Genomic DNA, 8,924 nt, shown 5'->3' with positions numbered 1-8,924 from the left:
TGCTCTTGCCGCACCCCTCTGCCTCCTCACATCCCAGTACCGGCCCAGCCTCCAGCTCAGGGACCGGCCTGGAGTGGGCAGAGCGGCACAGGGGGCAGGAGCCCTCCTGAGTCCCAGGACCCTTGCCTGAAGGGCTACTCTGGAGAGCTCGGGAAAGCCCTCAGGGCAGCTGCATCACAGCCCTGCCACTGCCCCAGAAAGGGTCTCCCTGCCTCCCCAGGAGCCTCCTGGGCGGGTTTTCCATGCAAAGCACGCCCACCCCCCTCCGGGGCAGGGGCGGGGTCCATCTCAGCTCTGGGTCTGCAGAGACCAGGGCTGTGGGTAGCGTCTGTGCACACATGTGTGAGTACTCCTCACACACCATTGCCGCTGTACCACGTAGAGGAGGGTCCCAGTGTTGGCCCGTCCCCCACGTGAATGAGGACAGGGTGTGGGTGGGGGCAGGCAGCCCCGCGGACCTCGTCGGGAGCTGGCCTCGCCACGCTCACCTTGCGCGTGGCCGTGGAGGTTCCACACAAAAAGGAGAGAAGATGCTGAGTTCTATGAACTTGGGTACTGATGCAATCCAGAGAACGATAAGAAAAACACTTGGAAAATAAAAATATAGAAATAAAATTATAAAGAAGGGTTGAAAGATAAGGTCAAGGAAATCTTCCAGAAAGTAGAGGGGAAAGAAAATGAGAAGGGAGAAGGAGAGAATTACAGGGTTAAGGTAGGAAGGTTAATGTCAAAATAACAGGACTTCTGGGAAAAGAGAGTGAAAACTATGTGAGGAAATCATGCGAAAAAATAACCACAAGTAATGACGGGATCTTCAGGGCCTGGCAGAATGTTTTCTGAAGATTTTATTTATTTATTAGAGAGGGGAAGGGAGGGAGAAAGAGAGGGAGAGAAACATGAATGTGTGGTTGCCTCTCGTGTGCCCCCTACTGGGGACCTGGCCCACAACCCAGGCCTATGCCCTGACTGGGAATCGAACCAGCGACCCTTTGGTTTACAGGCCAGCACTCAGTCCACTGAGTCACACCAGCCAGGGCAGGTTCTTAGTTTTTTTATTTGTAAGGTGAGAATAATAACTACCTCCTAAGGGCCGTAGAGAGAACTAAATAAATTAACATTCAAAGCCCCTTGGAGGAGCTGAGAATAGTATGTGGCACAAGGTAAGGTCAGGGTATTTGCCGCCGTTGTGCATCCTGTGGAAAATTAGGTTTCTGTTTACTTGGTTTTGGGAGGTGAGGGATGTTTTTGTTTGTTTACAGTTTTTCTCTCACAGGAAATAAGTAGAGCTTAGGAACTGGATGGTAGGTTCTGAATAGGTCTCTTTGGCAGGACTTCATTGCTATAGACTACTTTTTTGGAGCCCCACAGAGGCCTCGCTCCGAGTGAGGGCGCACCAGAGCACCGGGGCAGTCGGCAATGACACTGGCCTTCCTTGGGGACAGCGAGAAATGTCTCCAGGGAAGGATTGTGGTGGAAGACTCAGCAGTCCGCCGTGGGGGGCCAAGCTACTGTGCCCGGGGTGATGGCAGGGGCGGCAGAGTGACAGGGACCAGGCCCACACTCCCACTGGAAGAACTTAGAAACTGGACAAGACATGAGCCAGCAGTTCACGGACTGGAGCACGGGCAGGACAGAGCCAGGATCCCTGCGGCTGCGGAAGCCAGAGCCGCGAGCCCCAGCCCACCGCCCGGGGGAGAGAGACGCAGCATGGCTCGGGAAGGGGGTGCTGGGAGCACTCACGGGTGTCCCTAGGCAGAGGAGACATGCTGGGACCCTGGAGACACCAAGCTGGCTGGGGCTGCAGGGCAGAGCGTCAGAGAGAGGAGAGCTGCCCTGGACCAGAGCTCTGGCCCCCCCACCCCAAAGGGGCACCTTCTGGCCAGTAGCTGAGTGCAGATCTCCCAATGCCCAATGATGCAGAGGGAGGATGCTCCCAAGGCCAGAGATGGGGCCACCAGGGGGGTGGGGGGGAAGCGACTCAGGTCACTTCGGGCTGTGCTGGGCACGTGCACACCCACGGCCAAGGTGACGTCACCCACAGCAGCCAGAAGCAGAAGCGACCTGGGTGTCCACAGCGGATGATGGGTACGCAAACTGTGGTCCCTCCACACCAGGGAATGTGATTCGGCCTGGAAAAGGAAGGACATTCTGACCCTGCTACCACGTGGACGAACCTCAGGACACTGGCGGAGTGACACAAGCCAGACAGCGAAGGGCGGACGCTGTGTGACTCCGTGCACGGGAGGCCTCTGCGGAGGCCAGCTCGCCGACAGGATGCAGCAGGTGGGCGCCCGGGGACGGGAGATGAGACACCTACGGAGTGACAAGGGGCAGAGCCTCAGCTGTTCAGGAAGAAAAAGTTCTGGGAACGGGCGGCGGTGGTGACGGGGGCTCCGTCCCATAATTAAAGAAAAGTCCCAACGTGCTGGAGTGGCAAGTGTCCCCACCAACCCGGAGGAATGCGCCCCGCGGCCCACAGACGTGGAGGAGGGGAAACAGAAAGGCACAGAGCCAAAGCCGAACTTGCCCTGCCTGACGGAGCGAAACGCCACCCGAGCTCTGCGCCAGACGCCACGCCATGTCCCAGGACAGGGCTCACGTGTGTTTACAGGACACAGAATCACCAACCAATGTCCAAGTCACAACGCGTGGCAGCCACTCACCAACTACCACACCCTCGCCGAAAGAGACATCGACAAGATGGGAGAGATCAGCCAACAGACCCAGAGACGGTGCCGACGGTAACATTAGTAGACGAGAGCAGGGCACCGCTTCTGTGACTACATTTCCGCAGTTTCAAGAAGACGTAGGGAGGTTCGCATCCATTATGGCTTAGAAACCGTAAAACAAACCCCACCCAACTTCCACAGATGGAAGCTATCATCCCCAGGGTGAAGATCACACTGAGAGGACTGATAGCAAATCAGACGCTGCAGAAAAACCGTTTAGACAGAATTCTCAGAAAGCGTGCAAAACGAAACAAAAGTCTGTATACAGGAACAGAGCTTCGGTCAGCTGGGGGCCCGAAGCACGCTGCCCGAGGCAGCTGGGAAAGTGGGGCGAACGAAACCCCAAGTGAGGAGGAGGGAAGTGGCAGAAATCCGAGTGGAAATCAGTTAAACAGAAAACAGAAAAATAATAGAGAAAATCAACCCACCCACAGCTGGTCCTTTCAGACGATCAATGAACACGATAAACCTCTAGTCAGGCTGAGAAGACACAAATCAACAACATTAAGAATAAGAGGTGGGGACCCTGGCTGCTGTGGCTCAGTCGGTCCAAACATCTTCCCCGACACGCCAAGGCTGCGGGTTCGATCCCCTGCTGGGGCACACACAGGACTCTACCAATGAGTGCGTCAGCAAGTGGGAAACCGCATCGATATTCCTCTCTCTCTCTCTCTCTCTCTCTCTCTCTCTCTCTCTCGAATCAATAACAAAGATTTTAAAAAGAGTAAGAAATGTAACATTGCCACAGAGTCGATAGATATTAAGAGAGTCATAACGGAGTGTTATGCATAACTTTATACCAAAAATCTGACAACTTAGATTAAGTAAACAAATTTTTTTTAAATACACAAACTGCTAAAACTCACCTGAGAGGAAATAAATAACCTGAGTAGCCCTACCTCTATAAAAGATGCCAGATTTCTTTTTTGAAGACTTTACTTATTTTTTAGAGAGAAGGGAAGGGGAGAGGAAGAGGGAGAGATGTGTCCACCAGCTGCTGCCCCTCTGACCACTGAGCCAGCATGTCTGGGTTGGAGATGCTGCATTTGACACCCTTCCAACAAAGACAGCTCTGGGGCGGAGGCAGGCGCAGGGGCCTGGGGGAGTCAGGGAGGGGCTGCACCAAGGCCAGATGAACCAGGGCTCTGGGGCTCCCCCAAGCCAGTGGGCCCACTGGCTTCTTGATTGTGTGATAGCTTCATGGGTGTGTGTGCACGTCCACTGTCATCGGTGTACGCTTTGAACGCGCACACCTAGCCGCGTGTCCCCTACACCTTTGTAAGCTGAAAAAAATAAAGAGTGGGGTCATCCCCAAACTGGCAGGCTCGAGGAAAGCTTGCTGGGACGTGTGTCCCCATTATGTCCTCCGAAGCCTCTCAGAACCACAGCGGACACCCAGGCAGCCAGCCCCAGGGCCCCCCCGGGGGACAGATCTGCTGTGTCGGGGTTCACCTAGGCACTGAGGCTGTGCAGGGAGTAGGGAACTGTCCCCTGACCTTCTTACACAGAGGTGTCCAGGGTGACAGTGGCAGTGGCCTGACCTCAACCCTCAAGGGTGGCGTCTGCGTGCAGTGGGGACTCAGGCAGGGACGCTGAGGGACACAGGGGCTGGGGGACTCCGGCCATCTCCCAAAGCCCCAAGTGGGGGCGCATCCCCCCTTCTTCTAGCCCTTGTCCCTGACTGAGGTCTCAGCAGCAGGCAGTGGGCCTTGGCCTCAGGCCTCTGTTGGGCAGCCCTGGACATGGGCCAGACCCAGATCCCGGCCCCCCTCCCCTGTGCCCGACCTCTGGGCCCCTCACCCCTCCTAGGGTGACTCAGCCACAAGCCCCAGGAGGAGCACTGACTCAGAATACCGGTTCAGCCACTTCAGTCGGGACCAAAATAACAGCGTCTTGGAGAAGACAGAGGTTTACTCTCCTGGGGAAAAGACAGGAGTCCCAGGTGCTAGGACAGCATGGCCCCTGGGCTAGTCAGGGTGGGGGCCCCATCCCAGTCTGCCTGGGACAGAGGGGTTCCCAGGACACAAGCAAGTCCCGGGCAGACCGAGTCACGCAGCCTCCTCCCCGCGGCCCTCCGGCTGCCTAGCCAGCTCGGGCTCCCCTCCTGGCGGCTGCATGGCGGGCACGGGCGCAGGCCTGTGATCGAAGCTGCCTCTCTGTTCAGTGGCCCGGGCAGAGCCCCCCACCAGCATCTCGGGGTGGGCTGCACCACTTCAGTGGACCCCCCCCAGGGACCACCATGAGGGGGGCCACTGGCCTCTCTGCCAGAGAGGGATGCTCTGGGGGGAGAGGGGCTTACCCGGGCCACCTGCCTATCGGCAGTGGGGCTGGGCTTTGAACCCCCCGACTCTCGGTCTGTGTCACAGCGCAGGGCGAGGGGGCAGCTGTCAGCATGTCAGCAGAGGAAGGTCCCCCAGCACTCCAACCTCATCCCTCCTGGGGACCAGGGTAGGAGCCAGCCCAGGGAGACCCAGGGGAGGCTGCAGGCAGGGTGGAGCGAGCTGACAGGCTTGGGGACCAGGTCGCCTCCCCACCTGCTCCCTCCAAGCAGAAGGGACAGCAGGGGCCCAAGGGCCCATCTCAGGGAAGTGGGAGAGGGTCTGCTCAGTCCTAGAGCCCTTCCCAGGGAGGGGACACCAGTGGCGGGGGGTGGGGGCCTCCTGGAGACCACGGTGCCAGAGGCAGGGCTGAGCTGGCCCATGTCCACCCCTGGGGAGAGACCACAGGCACAGTGCCACCCGGAGGAGGAAGGACAGCAGCCCAGGACACGGTCAAGTGTTGGAACAGGTGTTTATTTCCATCAACCACAATGTGTACGCCCACAGCAGACAAAAGGACCACAACCCAGGACAGCAGATGTGGGGACTCCCAGCCGACGCCCCTCCCAAGGATCCGTGGAGCCCGGCGATGGCGCGGGTGGCCCCGTGGAAGGTAGTCCCCAGCGACAGGCGTGCAGCCGGCCTGACACCGCTGAGCTCCCAAGGGGCCGCAGTGGGGTTTGCTGGGAAAAGGGTTCCCACCAAGGGTTGACCCTCCTCTGGGGAACACAACCTCCTTCCCACGCTGGGCAGTGAGGGACACGGCCACCTGGTCTGGGACCACAGCCCACAAGCTTCCTGTGCTGTTCCCCACACCATCCCTCCTATCCTCACCCCAGCCTGGGGCTCAGACCAGGCAGGTGCCTGGCCCAACTCACCCTGAGGGGCAGTGCCCTGGTGGGCCCGCCTGACCCACACCCAGACTGCCCTGAAGCCCCCCTAAGGCCTGGGCAAGGGGGGTGAGGACCTGAGGGAACCCCTTCTCTGCAGAGGGTGCGGCCAGTCCAGTAGGCCAGGCAGGCCCAAGACGGGTCTGCCTCGCGCTGCAGGCGTGAGCGACCTCACCCTGGCGGGAGGTGGGAATGGAATGACACGTTGCTGAGCCAGCACGCCCGAGGGCGCACACCCAGGCTCCCGCCGGCTCCCACCAGGCTTCCGGACCCACCGAGGGCGAGCTGAGGGTCCAAGGCAGTCCCAACCTCCTCCGTGCCCCCAGCTTCTGTCCCTGGGACCCCTCGCTCCTTCCTCACGCTCTCCCAACCCCCCCACTCGCCCCCACACGCCCCAGGGAGTGAGGGCGCAAGCGGTGCCACTCCCGGCTCTGTCTCGGTGAAGGCCTGCTCCTGGCCAGGAGGCTGGGCCGCGCACCGTCAGCCCCAGCAAGCCCTCTCCTCGCCAGGTCCCGGCTGGTAATTCGGCGGAGTGTCGGGATGGGTAGGGCCCTCCGGGCGCAGGAGGGCGGCGGCGGCGTCTCCGGGCGGGCGACGCACCAGGAGTGGGGGCGCGGGGGGGCTGGGACGGTGCCCAGCACTCCGCACCGCCGAGTCCGACCACCGCCGGGCAGCGTGCTGTCTTCGGCCCGGGTCCGCCGGCGCAGCGCGCAGAGCTCGGGGCGCAGACGGTCCGGGGCGCGCCGCTGGCCCCGACCCTGAGCTGGCCCCGCACGTGGGACGCCCGTCGTGTCGCTGGGGCGCGCCGGGTCTAGTGGTCCTAAACATTTCACAATTGCGCTACAGAACTGTTGAACTGTTAAGAACCACTGGACCCGGCGCGCGAGTCCGCGGCCGCCGCGCTGTGGGGAGAAAAGCCCGCCGCCAGGGCCCCCCTCCCGGCCCCGCTCGCCCCGGACGCCCGGCCCAGCCCACCCTCCGTGCCGTCCCGCTGCGCGTCCCCTCGCGGCTCCGCGTGGCCGGCGCTGTGTCCGTGCGGCCGCAGCCAGTGCGCGGCGCCTTTTAAGCCTCCGGCCGCCCGCCCCCGCCGCCGGAATGCGCCCGCGCCGCGCCGGCCCGACCGGTTCTTCCGGGCAGGCGGCTCCCGGCCCCGCGGGTCGTGCGGCGGGTCGTCCGCGGCCCGGTACCTACGCGGCGCGCCCCTGCGGGGGTGGCCCTGACTCACCCGCCTCGCGGCCCCGCCCAGCGCACCTGGCGTCCCCCTGGTCCCGCTCCAGGCCTGGGGGCCACGCCCGCACGGCCTTGCCTGGGACCGGACGCCCAGGCCCGCCGCGGGGGTCTGCGGGGTGACACCTGCAGAGCCGGTGCCCGGAGAGGCCGGGGCAGGGGAGGACTCCGCCTGGGCGTGGGGTGGGGGCCGGGGCCGCTCACGCCCTTCCCTGTCCCTGTCGCTTCAAAGGGAACCTCGTGGGAGGGGGAACAAAGAGAAAGTGAAACTAGAGGCCGGGAGGGAACGTGTCCGGCAGGTTTCCCGTCTCAGACCCAGAGATTCCCAGAGGGTGGGCGGGCGGGCGGCCGAAGCCCCAGCTCCGGGACCGCATTGGAAGGTGCCCCCTTTCCCCCCACAGCGGGCCCAGCCTTGACTCACACCCCCCTTCTCTCTCTCTCTCTGTCTCTCTGTCTCTCTCTCTCTCTCTCTCTCTGTCTCTGTCTCTCTGTCTCTGTCTCTGTCTCTGTCTCTCTCTCTCTCTCTCTCTCTCTCTCTCTCTCTCTCTCTCACACACACACACACACACACACACACACATACACACACACACACACGGCAGAAGCCCCGCCCCCGTGCCCTCTGGCCTGGCCACTGGGTCACCTGGAGATGTTGGGGCCTGGCCAGTGGCCTCTGGGAGCTGAGCGGCCGCTCTGCTCTGTCACCGCAGAGCAGAGTGCCCATGGCAGGCACGTGGGGCTAGTGGGGCCTGGGTCGGAGCTTCCGGAAAGAGGCCCCTGAGGTCCTCAGCCACAACTGAGCCACCAGGGCAGCCTCGCGGGTGCTGGTGGGCGGCGGGGGTCATCACCATTCACCCAAGGCCAGGGCGACTACAACTGGGGAAACTGAGGCTCAGAGAGGGGCAGTGACAGCCTGGCGGTCACCTGGCACCCGGTGGGGGAGCTGGGCCCCTGACCCTGGTCCAAAGGTCTGACTGTCCATGGGTGGGGAGGGTTGGGTGCTGGGGTGGTGGGGGAGTATGGTGGCCACAGAGGTGCATGACCAGGAAGAGGGGCTTTGGATCCCCCCACATCCTCTCCTCCTGGGCTGGAGGAACCCACTCTCCTGTCCCTACCTTGAAGCCCTAGAGCCCAGTCCAAGGCGGACCCCTACACACTGTCACTGTCTCCAGCCGCAGAAGAGGATGGCGGGACAAGGATCTGCAGCAGGAGGGATTGAGGTGGGGCTTCTTAGCATGAAGGAGAAACTGGTTGCCTATAGCCTGGTGGGGTGGCCTGGGGGCGGGGCCTGACAAGCAGATTTTGTGCTGGAAGGTGCTGGGCCACCTGGTACAGAGTGTTGTGGGGGGAGAGATTTCCCAGCGATGACCCTGGGATTGCCTCGAGTCAAGATGGGCCAAAGCCCCACCCAGCCTGAAATTGCTGAGTGTGGGCTCACGGGGGAGTCTGGTCCCACGCGGACCCCATGGGTCCAGGCTGCCTCCCACAGTTGTAGGGCCCTCATGGGCTGAGCCCTGCTGCCAGTCTCCCCCAGCCCCACACCGTGTCTCCTGGTGGCACCACCTTCGAGAGGCGAGGAGGCTGCCCCGGCGGGAACCCTGGGTGCACACTGGGCCCGCGTCACCTCAGCTATAGGGTGGGATGAGCCAGGCCCCTCGGGGGAGTGCACAGGGCACCGTGACCTGGGTGGGAGCTGTCCCACCTTACAGGGTCGGGGTCCTCAGAGCCCAGAGCACCAGCCTCACCTCAGAGCAGCTGAC

This window comes from Desmodus rotundus, chromosome 7 (assembly GCF_022682495.2).
Source record: "Desmodus rotundus isolate HL8 chromosome 7, HLdesRot8A.1, whole genome shotgun sequence".
NCBI lineage: Eukaryota > Metazoa > Chordata > Mammalia > Chiroptera > Phyllostomidae > Desmodus > Desmodus rotundus.
Note: the sequence above shows the minus strand (reverse complement) of the source record.